The sequence below is a fragment of the Mizuhopecten yessoensis genome, unplaced genomic scaffold (genome assembly GCF_002113885.1).
Source record: "Mizuhopecten yessoensis strain PY_sf001 unplaced genomic scaffold, ASM211388v2 scaffold7521, whole genome shotgun sequence".
Lineage (NCBI taxonomy): Eukaryota > Metazoa > Mollusca > Bivalvia > Pectinida > Pectinidae > Mizuhopecten > Mizuhopecten yessoensis.
The window spans coordinates 104,846-123,073 of record NW_018407089.1 but is presented as its reverse complement, the minus strand read 5'-3'; positions in this window follow the sequence as shown (position 1 = coordinate 123,073).

The window sequence follows — 18,228 nt, the reverse complement described above, 5'->3', positions numbered from 1 at the left end:
AAAAATAACAACACTTTGTCAGGACCATGAGGCGATCATTCCTACCAACTTTCAGTTCAATCGGTCCAGCAGAACTTGACTTTAAGTTTGAAATAGGTTTTCAAAATGGCGGCCGTGGCGGCCATATTGGATTTCTGATCGACCCGAAAAATAACAACACTTTGTCAGGACCATGAGGCGATCATTCCTACCAACTTTCAGTTCAATCGGTCCAGCAGAACTTGACTTTAAGTTTGAAATAGGTTTTCAAAATGGCGGCCGTGGCGGCCATATTGGATTTCTGATCGACCCGAAAAATAACAACACTTTGTCAGGACCATGAGGCGATCATTCCTACCAACTTTCAGTTCAATCGGCCCAGCAGAACTTGACTTTAAGTTTGAAATGTAAAATGTTAACGGACGACGGACGACGGACGACGGACGACGACGGACGAAAACGGATAGCAATAGGTCACTTGAGCTAAAGCTCAGGTGACCTAAAAAGAAAGTCTATACTTAATATCTGATCAATCGTATATGTTCCAGCTTTGTGCCACTGACAATGATTATATATTTTCTTTTGTATGTTGACAACATTGCTATGATGTCATCTTGTATTTTACTCTATGTTCTCCGCCATCTTACATAAATGGATTGTAATATTTACATGTATGTACATGCATAATATAACTCCTAAATGCTATCTGTTGCATTTGGAAATAAAGAAATTGAAATTGAAATTGAAAATTGAAAAAAGATTATTGTACATGTGCTATATAGGGTGTTCTCGGAGTGCCAACATATTTACCAACAATAGGCAGGTGTTGTTTTATGAAACAATGGCAAGTTAATTATATACTGTTTTATATAAAGGTTGCATTTTCACCTTAATATTCACCTGATATTTACCTGTGTTTCATACTGCACACTTTCTTAGATAATGGTTGCTTCCATATTTTTGGTCAAATCATAAAATGTAACATCTTCAAAACACTGAAAAGTGTCTCCATATATTATTGGGGGAAAAATAAGAATAAAGATAACATTTGAAATAACAATGAAATATAAATATATAGTCCCTAACCATTCCTTTATTATCTCATTTTGCTTTCAAAGTAAGGATAAAAAGTAGCAAGAGGCCCAATGGCCCTGCATCGCTCACCTGGTATTAATCTCACACTTGTAATCTTAAAAGTGGACTAAAATACAGCTACATACAGAATATCAGTGTTTGATTCCTAAGAACCTATTAAAAGATTTAAACATATGACGCCTGTGACCTTGAATATCGAACAAGGACATTAGGTTGAAAGTGTGTCAAGGTCATTCATTTGAAGAAACTTGGAAGTCCTTCATCCCAGCATGCTAAAGGCCCTATTGCAGTACCCTGGGCCTTTTGTCATTGAGAAGAAGTCGTTTGAAGAGTTTACGACATTTGACGCCTGCCACCTTGAAAGTTGGTCAAGGTCATTCATTTGAACAAACTTGGTAGCCGTTCATCCCAGCATGTTATAGGCCCAATATCAGTACCCTGGGCCTTTTGGTTATTGAGAAGATGTTGTTTGAAGATTTTACGACATTTAATTATGTGACCTTGAAAGTGGGTCAATGTCATTCATTTGAACAAACTTGGTAGCCCTTCATCCCAGCATGCTACAAGCCCAATATCAGTACCCTTGGACATTCGGTTATTCAGAAGAAGTTGTTTGAAGATTTTAAGACATTTGACCCCTATGACCTTGAAAGTGGGTCAAGGTCATTCATTTGAACAAACTCGGTAGCCCTTTATCCCAGCATGCTACTGGCCAAATATCATCAGCCTGGGCCTCTTGGTTATTCAGAAGAAGTTTTTTAAAGTAACAAGAGGCCAATGGGCCTTAACGGTCACCTAATATATTTATACAGAGAGGTGATTTTGTTTTTAAAGGGGCATCACAATGAAGTAACTTTATTTTTTGTCTTTTTTTTCAAATACTACATAAACATATCAAGTGAGACTCCTTATGGAAAATAACGATCGGATTTGGCTGAAATAGATTCATAAAAATGATTAAATCTAAGAAAACCATCGGTATTTCTACCTGTCTGACCAATGTTTTGTTCAGAGATTTCCCTCTACTAGCGCATGCGCATAGCACATCATTTCTTTGTAAAGAAAATGACTGGCCGTGTGAAGTAAGCAAAAGAAAAGTGTTGTACCGTGTCAGCTACGAAACGAAAAGTTGCCAAATGGTCAAAAGATAGCGCAAGGAGTATGTTACGGAATCATTATTGCAGGTGGGCAGTATTCAAAGGAGAAAATAACTGCCGTAGCAGTTAGTCCGGTGCATGTATTCTGCCGGATAGCCGGTTAAGCTGAAATGGAATCGACAGAAATGCTAGCGCTGTTTATGTTATGAATAAATATCTAAAACTATTAAGCTCGCTAGTATCTTTGTCTGAGTTTGAACACAGATGAACTTAATTTAATATGTTAATGGGCATGTATTGGAGAGAGTTTACCTTGTGTTTCTATAATTATACAGTGGTTTATGCGAAGGGAAGGGATAAGTGACTGGTTAGTTTGATTTTTCCATGAGGCCCTCCAAGGGATAACTGTTTTGATGGCCCACGGCGTATTTTCTGGGTCACCGAGATACGTGTTATCTAAGTCCGTGGATTTACATAATTTATAATATATCCGTGTTCAATAAAATGGAATGATTTAATTATATTGCTGAATTAAACGATTATTTTTGTTTTTACATGCAAGATTTAAATTAGTACCAATATGAATACCCAGCCTCCTCTGCCCCGGCAATATATAAAAAGAAAACAGAAAGGTTTGTCTCTTGGTGTAGGGAAGGTGTTTAGCCCCGTACCATCTGTACCGGCCACAGTCCGGTACTAAATTCAATATATATTTGAATATATCTACTTTATGTTTATGCCTATTATCATTGTTGACATTTAATTGTAAATGTATGACGGGAGAAGGCTGTGATAAATTGTAAAAACTTGTGCCCCATCCCTTGTTTAATTTTATTGGCAACAAATTTATGTTTAAAGCTAAATAAATTTAAATTCTGAATATTGGCAAGTGTGCAATTAACTTCTAATGATGAATAATTACTGTTCAATAAGTTTGAATACGGACTTAGAAATCATATAACTTGGTTTCATAGTGCGGTAAGAAGTTGCAGTTGCCTGACAGCCCCTCTCTGGGGGCCCCTTTGGAAACCGTTTCATCTCGTGTTTACTGCCTAGTCCGGTGACGTTATTGGCACTATTTTTAGCAGGGCTTTCCCGAACAATTCAAGCGGTCAAACTGGACATTTGGAACGGACTATGAATATGGGGATAGCGAGGTAACATAAGTGGAAGAGCATACAATACATACATTCATTAAAAAAAACCGCCTTTTCACGTGATGTCCCTTTAACATGAACAGAAAATATTATTCAAAGTGACAAAAAACAATAAATCTAGCATACAGATTTAAGACTAAAAAGTTTTTGAAACTAGCACCTCTGATTCTAAACAAGGAAAATGAAGAAATTTTAGCACACTGACTCCTTTGGGCCCCACCCTACATCCCTTGTGGGTAGGGCGCTGGCTCAAAATTTTCAAAGTATCAAACTGTCCACTCAAGGTTATAATTCCAAGTTCCAAGTTATTAACATGTAATATTCAAAGTTTCATTTGCCATTATAAACCATAATAAAGTTTGCCCCCTCCCTCCTTCCCCAGGGGGTAAACGTGATACCCTAGGTTCATAAACCTTAAGACCTTTCGATCTATGAAGAGTGTTCGATTCTACCATATCTGGGTCTTTGAGAAGAAGATTTTTGAAATTTCAGTCAGTTCAACCCTTTTTGGCCACACCCATCAGCCCCGGGGGGTCAATCATGGCTGATATATGCATACCTTCAAACTGTTAACCCATACTGATAATGCTAACCTAAATTGAATAACTTCCAATAGAAATTAAACAAATGTTGGTCCAAAATGTGATTTCCCTATATAAACTATAGTAAAGTTTACCCCCTCCCCAGGGGGAAACGTGAGACCCCAGGGTCATGAAATTCACAATTTTGGTAAAGCACCTTATGACCCTTCCATCCATGAAGAGTATTTGATTCTACCATATCTTGGTCTTGAGAAGAAGATTTTTGAAATTTCAGTCAATTCAACCCTTTTTGGCCCCACCCATCACCCCCTGGGGGTCAGTCAGGGCTCATATGTGCATATTATCAAACTGCTACCTAATACTGATAATGCGAACCCAAATTGAATTACTTCCAATGGAAATTAAACAAATGTTGGTCCAAAATGTGATTTCCCTATATAAACTATAGTAAAGTTTACCCCCTCCTCAGGAGGAAACGTGAGACCCCAGGGTCAAGAAATTCACAATTTTGGTAGAGCACCTGAAGACCCTTCCATCTATGAAGAGTATTTGATTCTAGCATATCTGGATCTTGAGGAGAAGATTTTTAAAATTTTAGTCAATTTGACCCTTTTTGCCCCCGCCCCTCAGGCTCCTGCGGTCTTGGGACTAAGCCGGCCACTATTTTTCTTGACCTTTGTCCATGGAAGGTTCCTGCAAACTTTCATTGAAATTGGTTCAGGGGTTTTTGAGAAGAAGTCGAAAATGTAAATTGTTTACGGACGCACGACGGACGACGACGGACAAAAGCGATCGCAATAGGTCACTTGAGACTTATTCTCAGGTGACCTAAAAAGTTGACGCCGGACGGACGATGGACGCCGCACCATGCCATAAGGTCACTTGGCCAGGTGAGATAAAAGAAGTCGTTTGAATTCTACAACCGGAAGTTTTCCTGATTGGAATCCTCCAAATTGGACATATGGGACATTTTGGAGTTTTCCAGGAATTCTTTGGATGGTCACACTTTATTCAAACAAGCTGCCATCGCAGGCATAAACTACAAAAATCCGCTGTTGATTCGGCGTCCTTCTTAAGAGAAATGTTGAAAGAGTATGTGTATCTTCAGTATGGGAACAGGAAACCATTGAAATTGAATCGTTGCTCGGAAAGAAGTGCAAGTACAACAGACAATAATAGACAAAGTGGCGTGTAGGTTTAGTTGAACGAGGCTCCAATAAACTAGTCTTGTATCCTGTAGCGAAACCGCAACGCCGATGGGAATAGTCGAAGTAGGTATCCTGGTTATTCAATATGACTGTTGGGTATTATGTTAAACCGTTTGGAGCTAAAAATGAACAGTTGCACAGACCTACAAATTTGAATGTTTAGATTTGCATCTCCAAAGAGAAGGTGATCAACAGTATGAAGCATTATATTACGGAATTGATCATTTTTTTACAGTTAAGCAAGAAATGGGAGGAGTCTTCTGAGTCATTTCCGCAGTCGAAGGTGAACTTTATAAAGGTCCTAATTTAAAGAGCTACTGCTGTTTCGTAATTGTCAATGTATAATATTAACTTTTCTAGACCCATATTCAAGAAAACATTTAATAAAAGAAGGGGTAGTGACTTGAGGTTGAATAAACGTTTTGAATTGTTTAATGGATTCTGATGAATTTGTTTCTATTGGTAGATTATTCCAGAAGTCTGAAGTACTTGGTATGAATGATGATTTTGTGACTTGCAGTCTATAGTATGGGTTTTGAAATTTATTCCTGTTTCTAAATTTATAATTAGAGAAGTTTGACACAGTAGGTGGTAGAAGAGATTTTAGAAATGGTGGAGCATTATCATGATAAATATTATACAAGAGGCCCAAGGGCCTTAGCGGTCACCTGAGTTATATCATAGGTACTGGTAGCTTTATTTTATTGTTTAGATGTGATGTGGAAATCAGCATGTAAACTAAGTGAAATACAATACTTGTCATGTCATCAAAGGATAAGAATTTGAAAATATTGGTAAATGTTCCCTTTGGGGCCCCGCCCTAGCCCCTGGGGATGGGGCAGGAATCCNAAATAATTTCCTACAGAAAGTTGTCAAAATATACCCAAAAGTGTTATTTCCCTATATAAACTATAGTAAACTTTACCCCCTCCCCAAGGGAGAACGGATAGCTCGGGGGTCCTGAAATTTACAATTTAAGTAAAGCCCCTGATGATCTTTCTTTCCACGTAGAGAAAATCACTGTAGTACCTCTGAGTCTGGAGAAGAAGATTTTTGAAATATTGATTAATTTTCCCTTTGGGGCCCCGCCCTGGCCCCAGGGGTCGGGGTAGGAATCTCAATTTTACAATTTGAAACCATCTACCTCCAAGGATAATTCTCACCAAGTAAAAATAATTTCCTACAGAAAGTTGTCAAAATATACCCAAAAGTGTTATTTCCCTATATAAACTATAGTAAACTTTACCCCCTCCCCAAGGGAGAACGGATAGCTTGGGGGTCCTGAAATTTACAATTTAAGTAAAGCCCCTGATGATCTTTCTTTTCATGTAGAGAAAATGAGTGTAGTACCTCTGGGTCTGAAGAAGAAGATTTTTGAAATATTGGTTAATTTTCCGTTTGGGGCCCCGCCCTGGCCCCAGGGGTTGGGGTAGGAAATTAGCAAAGCGATTAGCAAAGCTCAGGTGACCTAAAAACATTGATAGTTTTCTAATCCTGCGTCTATCTGTCATTGATTTCCATCCGAGCTCTCTGTAAAAAATTTTTTTTTGTAAAAATAGGTAATCCAGTTTGTATTCGACCTGCTTCATACAGCATGTTTATTCGAAAATGTGATATTACAATTCGCAGGCATATTCAAATAGTGGTCTTATAAAAACAAGGTATATTTTTTCGAATTTTTTCTCCATTTAGGATGTATTTTAATTTCCTTAAAGTTGCAATGTACTTTGTAGTGTTTGAATATATATGCTCAATGTGAGAGTTCCATGTGCCATTGTTACTAATAATGACTCCTAGGTGTTTGTGGTTTTTAACAATAGGGATAGGTGTGTTGTCGAAAAGAAATTGTTGGTAGAAGGTATATTTGTATTGGAAATTAAGAGTAGTTCGGTTTTATTTGGGTTGAAATTCATTAACCATTTATTTGACCAAAAGTTTAATTGTTCCATGTCACAGTTAATTACTTGTTTTATATCGTGTTCATTGTTAGAAGAGTGTGCTAATGCGTTGTCTTCAGCAAAAAGTCTAGTAATTGATAGTAGTGTATTTGAAATATCGTTGATGTATACTAGAAAAAGAAGTGGCCCTAACACTGAACCTTGAGGAACTCCGGCTTTGATAGATACTTCAGAAGATATAACATTTTTTAGTACGACTGACTGGCGTCTGTTACTTAAGGTTCATGTTTATACCATTTTCTCACGGATCACCCCAACTTGTTTCTGTTTGTTGAAAAGGTATGGCGTAAAAATATTAATAACAACCATTTAACACAGATTTAATTGTTACCTGACTCGCTATATAAATGCATATTAATCAATTTCGACTGTTTCCAAGACAACTCACCAAACGATTTTGGCTAATGTGTGCTACCGTAAAACTGTTGACAGTTCACCGTAAACCTGTTGACTGGTTACGTGAAACTGTTGACTGCGCGTGAAACTGTTGACTGGTCACGTGTTAGGTAATCGAACGCATATATAATTACAAGCACCCCGATGATCAAGCGTTTTTGGTACTGGATTGTTGACGGTCGCCTGTCGGTAGATCTAAACATCACATTCGACATGGAACTTTTTGTTTTTCATTGGTCAAGTAACAAACAGTTGTTTCATGCCTTATCAGTCAACAGTCAAAACCATTTTCCCTCGGTGTTGGGACCCACCAGATGAACTGTTTCCCGAGGCCGCAGTTCGCGTGTTAGGTAATCGAACGCACCTATAATTATAAGCACCCCGATGATTGTTGACGTTCGTCTGTCGGTACATTCGACATGGACAGGTTTTAAGAAATCAGTGATGAATCCTTACTTCAACTGATTGAGAACCGTGACTCTGCTAACACGAAGAATATTATAAAGGGGGCCGTCAGAATTTTAACCGCATACTGTGACACAAAGGAAATACCAATAACCGACTTTGAGTCGGCAGAAGTACAATCATTGAATGAGCACCTCAAAGGTTTTTATGCAGGACTACGCGGCGCGTCTAATTACCCAATACTACCCAATACCACCCAATACTCCCCAATACCACCCAATACTACCCAATACCACCCAATACTACCAAATACTACCCCATACGACCCAGTTATGAACCAAATACTTCTTTATTACTGTGAACTATCACCTTTCTAGACGTTATTTACTTCCATCTGCCATATTTTATCGGGAAATATGCGATTTGGTGCCGAAAACATCACCGAATTGCCGTGACTATGACCCAATACTACCCCATACGACCCAATTATGAACCAAATACTTCTTTATGACTGTGAAATATCACCTATGTAGACGTTATTTACTTACAGTCGAGGAGTTGGGACCCACCAGATGAACTGTTTCCCTCGGCCGTGGGGAAACAGTTCATCTGGTGGGTCCCAACTCCTCGGGAAAACAGTTTTGACTGTTGACTGATAAGGCATGAAACAACTGTATAATATACATGCTTATCACACCACTGTAGCTGATGCTACCCATATTTAATATCAAAATACAATTAAATTCAAGATATCGTACAAAACACCTGTTTTGTCATACCGAAAGTTGACCGCCATCTTTGTTTCGAACGGCTGGTATGGTGGTTAACATTTTCAGCACAAATGCATACATACACATAGGTTTTTACAACAATCGACTGGACAGACATATTCCACGTACATTTGACCAATCAAAAAAAAATCTGTAAAGGAAATCGTCAGTCCTTTTCTGGTTGTTGCCTTTGTTCGACGATCTCTTATTGACATCGCATCCTTGTTTCTTTTTCGCATCGTGTCGTCGCAAAACGTATTACTCCGCGCCGAGATAGGCATGTACGTATCTAGTAGTACATGAGAAAAACTACCTATTTTTCAAGTGAAGTAGAATTTAAATCGTTCTATTAATCACATAACTAACCTTGTGAGGGTATGAACCTAAATTAATGGAAATAATGATTTGTTTTATGACTTGATTTTTTACGCGGCAGTTTATTCGAATCCACCATGTTGGTTGTATGGCTTAAGTGAAAATGGAAAAGATGTGATCGGGGCTATTTTATTTCATAGTGTAAGCAATTCATGTATATGTTTTATAAGTGTTATAAGTGTATTGTATCAGTTATGTGTTCACTAATCGGGTTGATCAGCGCAAGGAAACCATGTATTTTCTCAGACACCTGGCATTTGTTTGACAGTTGACAAGACATGATACTTCCGGTAAGTTTTAAAACACTTAAAATGCAATTTTCATGCACATTTCCCGTTGTTATTTACAAAAATAAACATGCACCTATCAGGTAAGTAAGTTATTATAATTGTTTTCACCGAATTAATGCACTATGATAGTATGGAGGGACGTACATGACCGTGTGTTAACTGTTAGCAAGCATACCAACTGTTTCATTATTAATATTGTATATACGCCTGAACTAGATGATATAAATCACTTTAGCCAGTTAATATGACTACCAGTTATAGGTTTGGAATGGGTGGTGGCCGGCACCGAAGAAAAAGAAGGAGTACTCAGGGTAAACGTATACGAAGACATGTGTATGTGTACAAGTCGAAGTTGATAAGTCCATCAGTTGCTGCCCAAACTACATGTACTAACAACACTTCTGTTTCACGAGCTCCAAACAAAATTCTGATAACGAAAAAAAGAGTTGTAAAAGCTATTCGACGACCGCTCCCATCCAAACCGGAAACGTCAGTCATATACAGAATAGCGAGAGCAACTTGTGATGGTTTAAAGTTTCAGCTGAACAAAGTCAACTCCTTTTACAGATCTGACTATTGCATTATCAATTTGGGCCAGCTTCAAAACTATGTAGCACAACTATCTCTGCATGCATGCACATGCATGCACATGCCCACAAGCCATTTCACTAGCAGCTAAAGGAATCAAATTGGAAACAGAATTGCGGACTCTTGGGCTTGCCTCTGTTTTACAGGCCAAGTGTGCTGGGCGTAACTATTTGTTAAATCTTGAGACAAGTAAGAGAATTGAAAAAGACAATTGTACCAGTTATGATATTAATGTGAGAGCTGTATGGGGATTTATTGCCACCGGCAATGGAGCAGCTCATCTGACAGAACTACTTGGTACCCAGTATTCACCCAGTATGACCAGTAGGTCTTTTTCCAAAATAGAGAACGACATCAGTCAATGGTGGAAGGAAGTTTTAGGTACATTTATTTCAGTTCCCACAGTCCTTATATGTATTGAAAAAATGAACGCTATACATACCTATATATATTATTATATGAATTACATATTGTGTCCCAAATATATCTTGTGGCCATGTAGTCCGTTATAAATCCGTGGGATAATTCAGTTTACAAAAATGATGCTCCGTTCTTATTGAAAACCTCCCAAATTAAGGTTTTTCACACTTTTTTTAACATAAAATCAATGGACAAATAACCCATATGGCAAGAGTCCAAACATATATATATTTATCCCGCCTCAGGCAAAAATCCTGTAGTCCTTTTGGTTAAAACGACGTCACATGATATCCAGTATATTTTCATATTAGGTCAGTAGAATCTCACATTAGGTGAGTGCGAAAGAGTTATCGTTCATTGCCCATAAGAGTCAACTTGTAACAAGATGGCGACCAAGCGGTTTGTGCAGACTACAGCCGATGTAATGTTAACAAAGCGGGTGAAAGTAAATGCTGACAACACTATCAAGGCTAATCAAAAGTCGGCGAGAATTTTAACGGAATATCTGACAGAAATGTGCCAAGATACCGCATTCGAGTCATTTGATGAGGTGAGACTTGCGGAAGTTCTGGGCCATTTTTATATGGACGTGCGTAAACCAGAGAAATACAAGTCGTCGTCGTTTGATAATATCCGCCATGCATTGAACCAGTATTTGAGGGCCCCACCACATAACCGTAAATTTGACATTATAAAAGACCCAGCATTTTCCGATGCGAACATGAATTTTAAGGCAGTGATGGCTGAGCTGAAACGGGAGGGCCTGGGAATGATTGATCATTACCCTGTGATCAATTTTTGTTGTTGTTAACAATATATTAAATGTATTAAATTTTATATGTTAAAATTGTTATTGTTGGAATAAATGTTGAATTTTGTATTATTTTTATCCAAAGGGCCTTCGACGGGATAAATTCGTTACACACTGTGTAACTAATAATATTAGTCCATTTGAATAGTGTATAGGCCAAAAGTCCCTATGAGATGACTTGTGATTACACTCTGTTTCATCGCAAGTGCAATCTTCCAGATATGTATGCATAATGTATGAAGTTAATCAGTTCTGATTGGTTTATTGGTTGCCTGAAATAAGTGCCGTAATAATTGTTTGATTATTCCGATATGACCACTGCTACCCGTTTCAGTAAAAGGGGACATCTGGTCAAAGGTTACACTACTAATTTCACATTTGGACTGCTTACTCAAATTTAAACACAAGTCAAGGTCCAAGCTTAAGGTCAAACTGCTGTATCTTGGTAGACACACATTTACTTGTTCTGCTGTGAACCTAGTAAAAACTAATTCAAAATTAATTACCAAATTAGTTCAATAAAATTTACAATGACAATTTTTGCAAACTTTGACGCTAATCCTTTCAAAATTTGCTGACCGCCTGGTGCACTTCTTAGGTCGAACATGACTTATCATATTTGGTGTAACAGGTATACTTGTCAACAAATCTATATGTATGGTACTTCTATTTCCCTTCATATATTTGACTACTTCGTTACGTTATTGATCGTGATCAATTATTACGTATACAGGGACTTATCTTGACCTTTTGGGAAATTGTTTTATTAGATCATCTGCTCTGAAGGACCATGGTGAGCTTATACCATACTGCAGCATCCTTCTCCTTCGGTACCATTTGAGTGCTTTTTTATCCAAATGTCACATGGAGCGTCCTTGGACAACGGGGTCTTAATTTTGTATAAACGATGGGTGTTTCCCCTTTGGTTGCAGAGTTGTTGGGCCCCACACGGGAATTTTAGGTTTAATTGTTTAAAATCCTTCTTCTGCTGTACCATTGGAGGGTATTTTTGAAATAACTTATTTGGAGAATATCTTGGCATGATTGGTTAGATATCCAGGTGAGCGATACAGGCCGTCTGGGCCTGTGGTTTGAAATTTCAATTGATTTTGTGTATCATCCTGTATTGAAGATGAGGAAATGCGTATTGCTGGGGAAGAGGAGAGGAACCTCGCAATTGAACGAAATGACTTCCATCAGGGTGTATCGGCCGTTAGTGTTGTGGCTGATGGTGGATGGAGCAAGAGGTCACATAAACACAGTTACAATACCAGTGGTGGAGTAGCTATCATAATAGGCCAGGAAACCAAGCAACTATTACATATAGGCATAAGTATTGTTATGTGTGTGCCACTGCACAAAACAACAAAAAGGACCCCCCCCCCCCCCCTCCCCATACATGTTACAAAAACTGGTCTGAATCCATCCAGGCGATGGAAGCTGACGTCATTACAGAAGGTTTCAGAGTTGCCTAACAACAACATGGCGTTAGGTATATGAGACTTATAGCAGATGGGGATTCCTCAGTTTTTGCTAAAAAATCAGGAGCAGGCACCTGTATGATGTATCTAAACTGGAATGTGCAAACCATTCATGCAAATGTCTCCCGTCCAACCTGGAGCGTTCAGTGGACAGCGTCCACAATATAAAGGCAGAAACAAACTAAGTAACACCAGGGTAAAACTAGTTAGTGCTGTGCGGTGTGCCATAAGGATGAGGTCATCTGGTCAAGGCAGGGATTCAGTCAGGCTCTTGGAACATGACATCAGAAACTTCATTCATCATGTTTTTGGTAATCATGATCAGTGCTTTGATTTGTGTACAGCTAATGAAGATCGCTCTGGTGAGAAATATGACGACGCACCATTGGAAACATCTGACATGATGGATGATATAATTAATGACCAAGTGACATTATGGTTAGAAGGATCATCACATTATGCACAGGAATATTCCCGGAAGGGTTGTGACCTTAATCAGGCTAATTTGGATAAGAGCATGCTAGCAGATGTTAATGTTTTGTTACAACGCCTCGCAGCCAAAGCCTCACGCATAGTGGGCAATTTAACAACGAGTCATGGATGCATGTCAGATCCAAATTTGATGGAGGGAAGGTCACCAACTCCTGCAACAGAGGCTCCTGGCATGAACTTAGGACCACAGTGGTCTCCAACTGTTTAGGAACGCAGCACTGGAACTCCACCTGGCCAGCATTTCCTGAAAGTGTTGCAGAATCCAGCAAAAACCTCCAAAGCAGCATTATTTCTAAACAGAAGCCAGAGCAGAAGAGTCGAAGGTGGAAGTGGAAGATGAAATGTACAAGACAGAACACCAACGTAAAAGCTAGAGAAAACTATGGGCCACAGGCAGTGCATGTTGTGACGGAATTAGATAAGGCAGACCTTGAATCGAAACAAACGAAATTCCTTCAGCAACATATAAACATCTCTGCAGTTTGGAAAAGTGAAAGAAAGAAACGACTCACAGCATCAAATTTCGGTAGAAATGTCAAACGCAACCCAAAAATCCCTGTGACACCTCTCGTAAAGGACCTTCTGTGTAGAAACTGGGGTGGAAATTAACACACAGTGAGTGGTGAGTGAATGCTTCGTGTGTGGACTGGCTCTAATAATTAATTTATCCTAATAATGGTACTCATCAAATTAAAACTGCCCTGCAGGTAGGGCGTAAGAATTGTACCTGCTGCCCCCAATTGCATGATCGTAAGAGGCGACTAAATTTGGGACCTTATCTCTTCTCTCCTTTCTAAATAACTTTCTTTTTCCTAATGTCTCCCTTGACAATGCCTCACTTTTGGCCATTTGTTGAGCGTTCGCCCCTGTGAGGAAGGCTTTGGGTTCTGTCCCCTGGCCGAGACATACCAAAGTCTTTAAAAATGGTAGTTTCTACTCCTGCTTAACGCTCAGCAAATTAGGAGTGGGACGACTGGTTCGCCCGTTGTCAGTATAATGTGACCGGGTGGGGCGTCCTGCTGGGTGTCTTCGGCAGTATGTTTCAGTGAGGTAGCACTATAAAGTCGGCATCAGTTCCGCGCTATTACAAGAAGACAAACACGAACATATCGCAGCCTCCCAAAATACACACACATACACTACACGCATGCATCTTGCACACAGGGGAGGCCGTCCTTAAATGACCTTAGCTGTTAATAGGACGTTAAACAAAATCAAACAAACAAACAAACAAAAAACATCAAATTAAAACAGATGTTAATATCATATTAAAAAACCGTGATGATTTTTATGTGAGTCATGTGAACACAAAATTTGAAATAACCTCTAAAACATGTATCAAATTATCATTGAAAAAATATCATTTCCACTTTAATCTAGGCATCAATTTTAATTTTTCATGTGAATGAAATTCGTTATTCTTTTCATATGAATGAATTGCATGTGTAATGAAATGATCTTTTGATACAGTAACGAATCTGCCAACACACAGGGATAATTTCAATCTTCAGCACAGGAGTGCATCACAGCTGGCCCATAGATACCTCTCCATTGCCAAAAAGGTAGGCATAAGTACTTTTACATACCTGCAGCACAGCTGATTTCAACAGTTTGAAATTTATCTGGCAATTCAAACATAGCTCGCCAAACCAGTACATCATTTGTTGTTCAGAGGTTATTCCGGAAAATGACATCAAACATCATCTACCAAATTACCGGTGGCAGTTACTGCACTGCATAATATATATAGTTTGCCAGCATATTGTCCCATGGCTTATTAAAAATATGTTTTTTTAAATTAATCCAAGTTGCTAACAAACAAATTCAATATAACCACAAGCTTTCAGTATCGACAGCACATTTATAGTATATTATACATATTTCATACATGTTTCAGCTTTGTATATATTTACAAAAGTGTCTTGTTGTTCCACATGCAGACAACACGTCAAGAAATCTGTTGGTCGGCGTGAAAGCCATGAGTGGATAACCGAGCAAAGGAAACAATGGTATTCAGGCACAGTTCTTGAATGTATCCAAGGCACTGACGGACACATATCAGCTGTATACAGCATTTTATATGATTGAAGACTGCAATGAAGTTGATCATTTAGTTGAAGATTACAGGAATGTATCTGTCACGTTCATAGACCATCTATAACTTAAAGGTACTGCATGTTGTTGTGATTGATAATGTAAATATAGTTTGATTTACCAGTCTTCATGCAATGATACATTATATAACACAAAGATTTGACAGTACATTTAAAGTACATAAACAGTAAATGTAATAGTGAATTTTATCAATCTTGTAGGTATCAGTTATATGTATTTACACAATTGTCTTCTTGATCCAGATCCAGATGACGTCTGCAGGAATTTGTTGTGGTTACTGTGTAAGGAATGAGACGATAGCTTAGCAACGACCAGGATTGTACACACGCACAGTTGTTGAATGAATGTGAAGCAGTGAAGGGCACATATCGGCTGTATTCAGGATTACTGAAGACTACAGGAATTTATCTCTGCAGCTTGTAGTCTTTACAGGTACTGCATGTTTGATTAATTTGTGATAAATGTACATGTATGTATGTATAGGTGACATTCTTGGGCAGGCAAAGTGAAGAAATCTAATTCTTTACATATTCATGTAAACATGTAAATAGTCATAATTAACGAAGCAAAATTGTAGTAAGTGTTTTATAATAATTTACAGTACTAAGTTGGTTTCAATTTACATCAATGGTGAACACAAATGCTATTTCTAGTGCATATATTGGAGTTCTTTGGTGTAAATAAATATTTGTTAAAAAATGACATATTGCTCTTAATGAGTTACCATACTTTTCATCAGAAAAAGTAGTCCTAGTTACTTTTCTTGCATTGCCAGGGTGAAACATGTTGATAATTTAAAGGGTCAAAATAATCATTTTAATGAATTTACTTGCTAGCTTTATTTTCTAAATACACATGTCTGTACATGGCATGAAAACAGAATATACATTTGTGGTATGAAAACTAGAAATAGATTGTAAGTATATATAAGCAACAGCAACAGAAAGAATATAAACCTATATGCACACGAATGTATATACATACACACACCAGCACCTAGCCTAATAACGCCGTTAGAGGGGAAAAAAGGAACCTATTGCATTGTAAAGAAGATCTGCAATAAACGTTTTTTCACCATCGCCAACACCATTAATTACAGCTGTCCAATACCAAATGATATCATTTGGATTGCGCAAATGCAGCTTAATATGGAACTGATATTGAAAGCGCTGGTGTGTTTATACAATAATTAATATATATCTAACATTCCCACAGTGGAGATGTGTTTGCTCATATACATGTGTCAATTGTCAAACAAAGCAGGTACTAAATAATCAGGCAGTGTTGGCCACATTCGAATCATGATTAGAGGCCATGGCAGTTCTCAAACAAGTGCAATTTTTTTTTACATATATTGTTTTTAAACATTTATCTTCTACGTGGGTTCAGCAATTCCAACCTAGATATGATGGTGCGTACATATGGGACAGAATGCGTTCATATATTGGCTGATGCAATTGCTTACATGTGTCGAACAATATGGGCTGACGTACGCTGAACGCATGTGTTGCCGAAGTACCGATAGCATGCCTTCAACGACGTTCGAGCGTTGTATAATTGATTTTTTGATTTCAACATATTTTATTGACATAGAAGAATGTTACACTGTCAAAAGGATTGGACAACAGGCTTATAGCCTATATAAGTCCTCTCCATTGATGGTAGGTATATGGACATAATGGATTGATTTTATAATAATAAGATTTTGCTTACTGTCAAAAATTAACGTTTGTAAATCTAATTAGATATTTACATAATTAAGAGGTTATTATATAAAATATGGTGTGGGTGGGGGAAGGGGGATAACTCCCATAGAATAGTGTATTAATTATATTCAGTCTGCAATATACAATGTAGGTAAAATATATATATATATATATTGGTTATAGACCGCATATACATGTATTATACAAGCTTTAATATCGGATTGAAGACCGCACAGTCCTTGTGTTACGTTTAGGTCTTCAACTGAACACTGTACAGGATCCATAGTAAATATTATTGCGGTATAATTCACAGTAATGCATTTGAGTACATATATGGAAAAATTGCAGATCTTAAGTATGTACACTAAAAATTAAAGATATAAGTAGTATGGGAGAATATAAAAGGAAAGCATAACAATAGCATGATAACCTGCACTCCTGTACGAATGGATGTTGTTTTTTTTATAAATAAGTGTTATTATCTACAAATATATATACATGTGTATTTATATTAACTCAAAATGTGTCAAGTTGCCTGGTATTATACTCGATATTCAACAAATCTTTTAGTTTTAACTATATATTTTAGGATTGAGATAATAATTTCCATATTTACACCACCGTTACATGTTTGACAGCCATATAGTAAGTTGGTGAGATGAAAATGGTTATGGTTTCCAATAAGTTCAAGTTCATTTTTAGTAATGCTTTTTGGACTGAAAACAGAGGACAGTGAAGAAAAAAATGTGAGACAGTTTCATGGTTTAAATCACAAGAACACATAGGATTATCTTTTAAATGATCAATATATAGGTCAAAATTTAAGTTGCTACATCCATTTCTAAGTTGACAAAGTATGATATTACCCTTCCTTGATCCTTTATTTTTGAATACATTTGAAAGGCTCACATCTTCCTCTTCACTGATATTTGACATGCTTATAAGTTTCTTAAAAATGTTAAGGGAGGTTGCTTGTACTGTAGTAGGTGAGAGTTTATTAAACTCTCGGAGCATTGAAGGAAAAAAACTATGATAGTAGTTGTTTGATCTACAGAGTGGAGGGCTAAATATTATATTTCCACGCAATGAATGTATATTTGCTTCATAATTGTTAATAAAAGGGATGATTGATTCTTGCAAGTATAAAGGTGCATGGCCATGTAGTATTTTGTACATTAATATCAATTGATTATTTTTCCGACGAATTTCTAATGGTTCCCACCCTAATTCCCTATAAAGTAAGTGATGTGATGTGATGTTCCTCTTCTCAGCCCTGTTATAATTCTTGCTGCTTCCAGGTGGATAGATTCTAGTAAATTTTTTAGTTGGGTTGTACAATTATT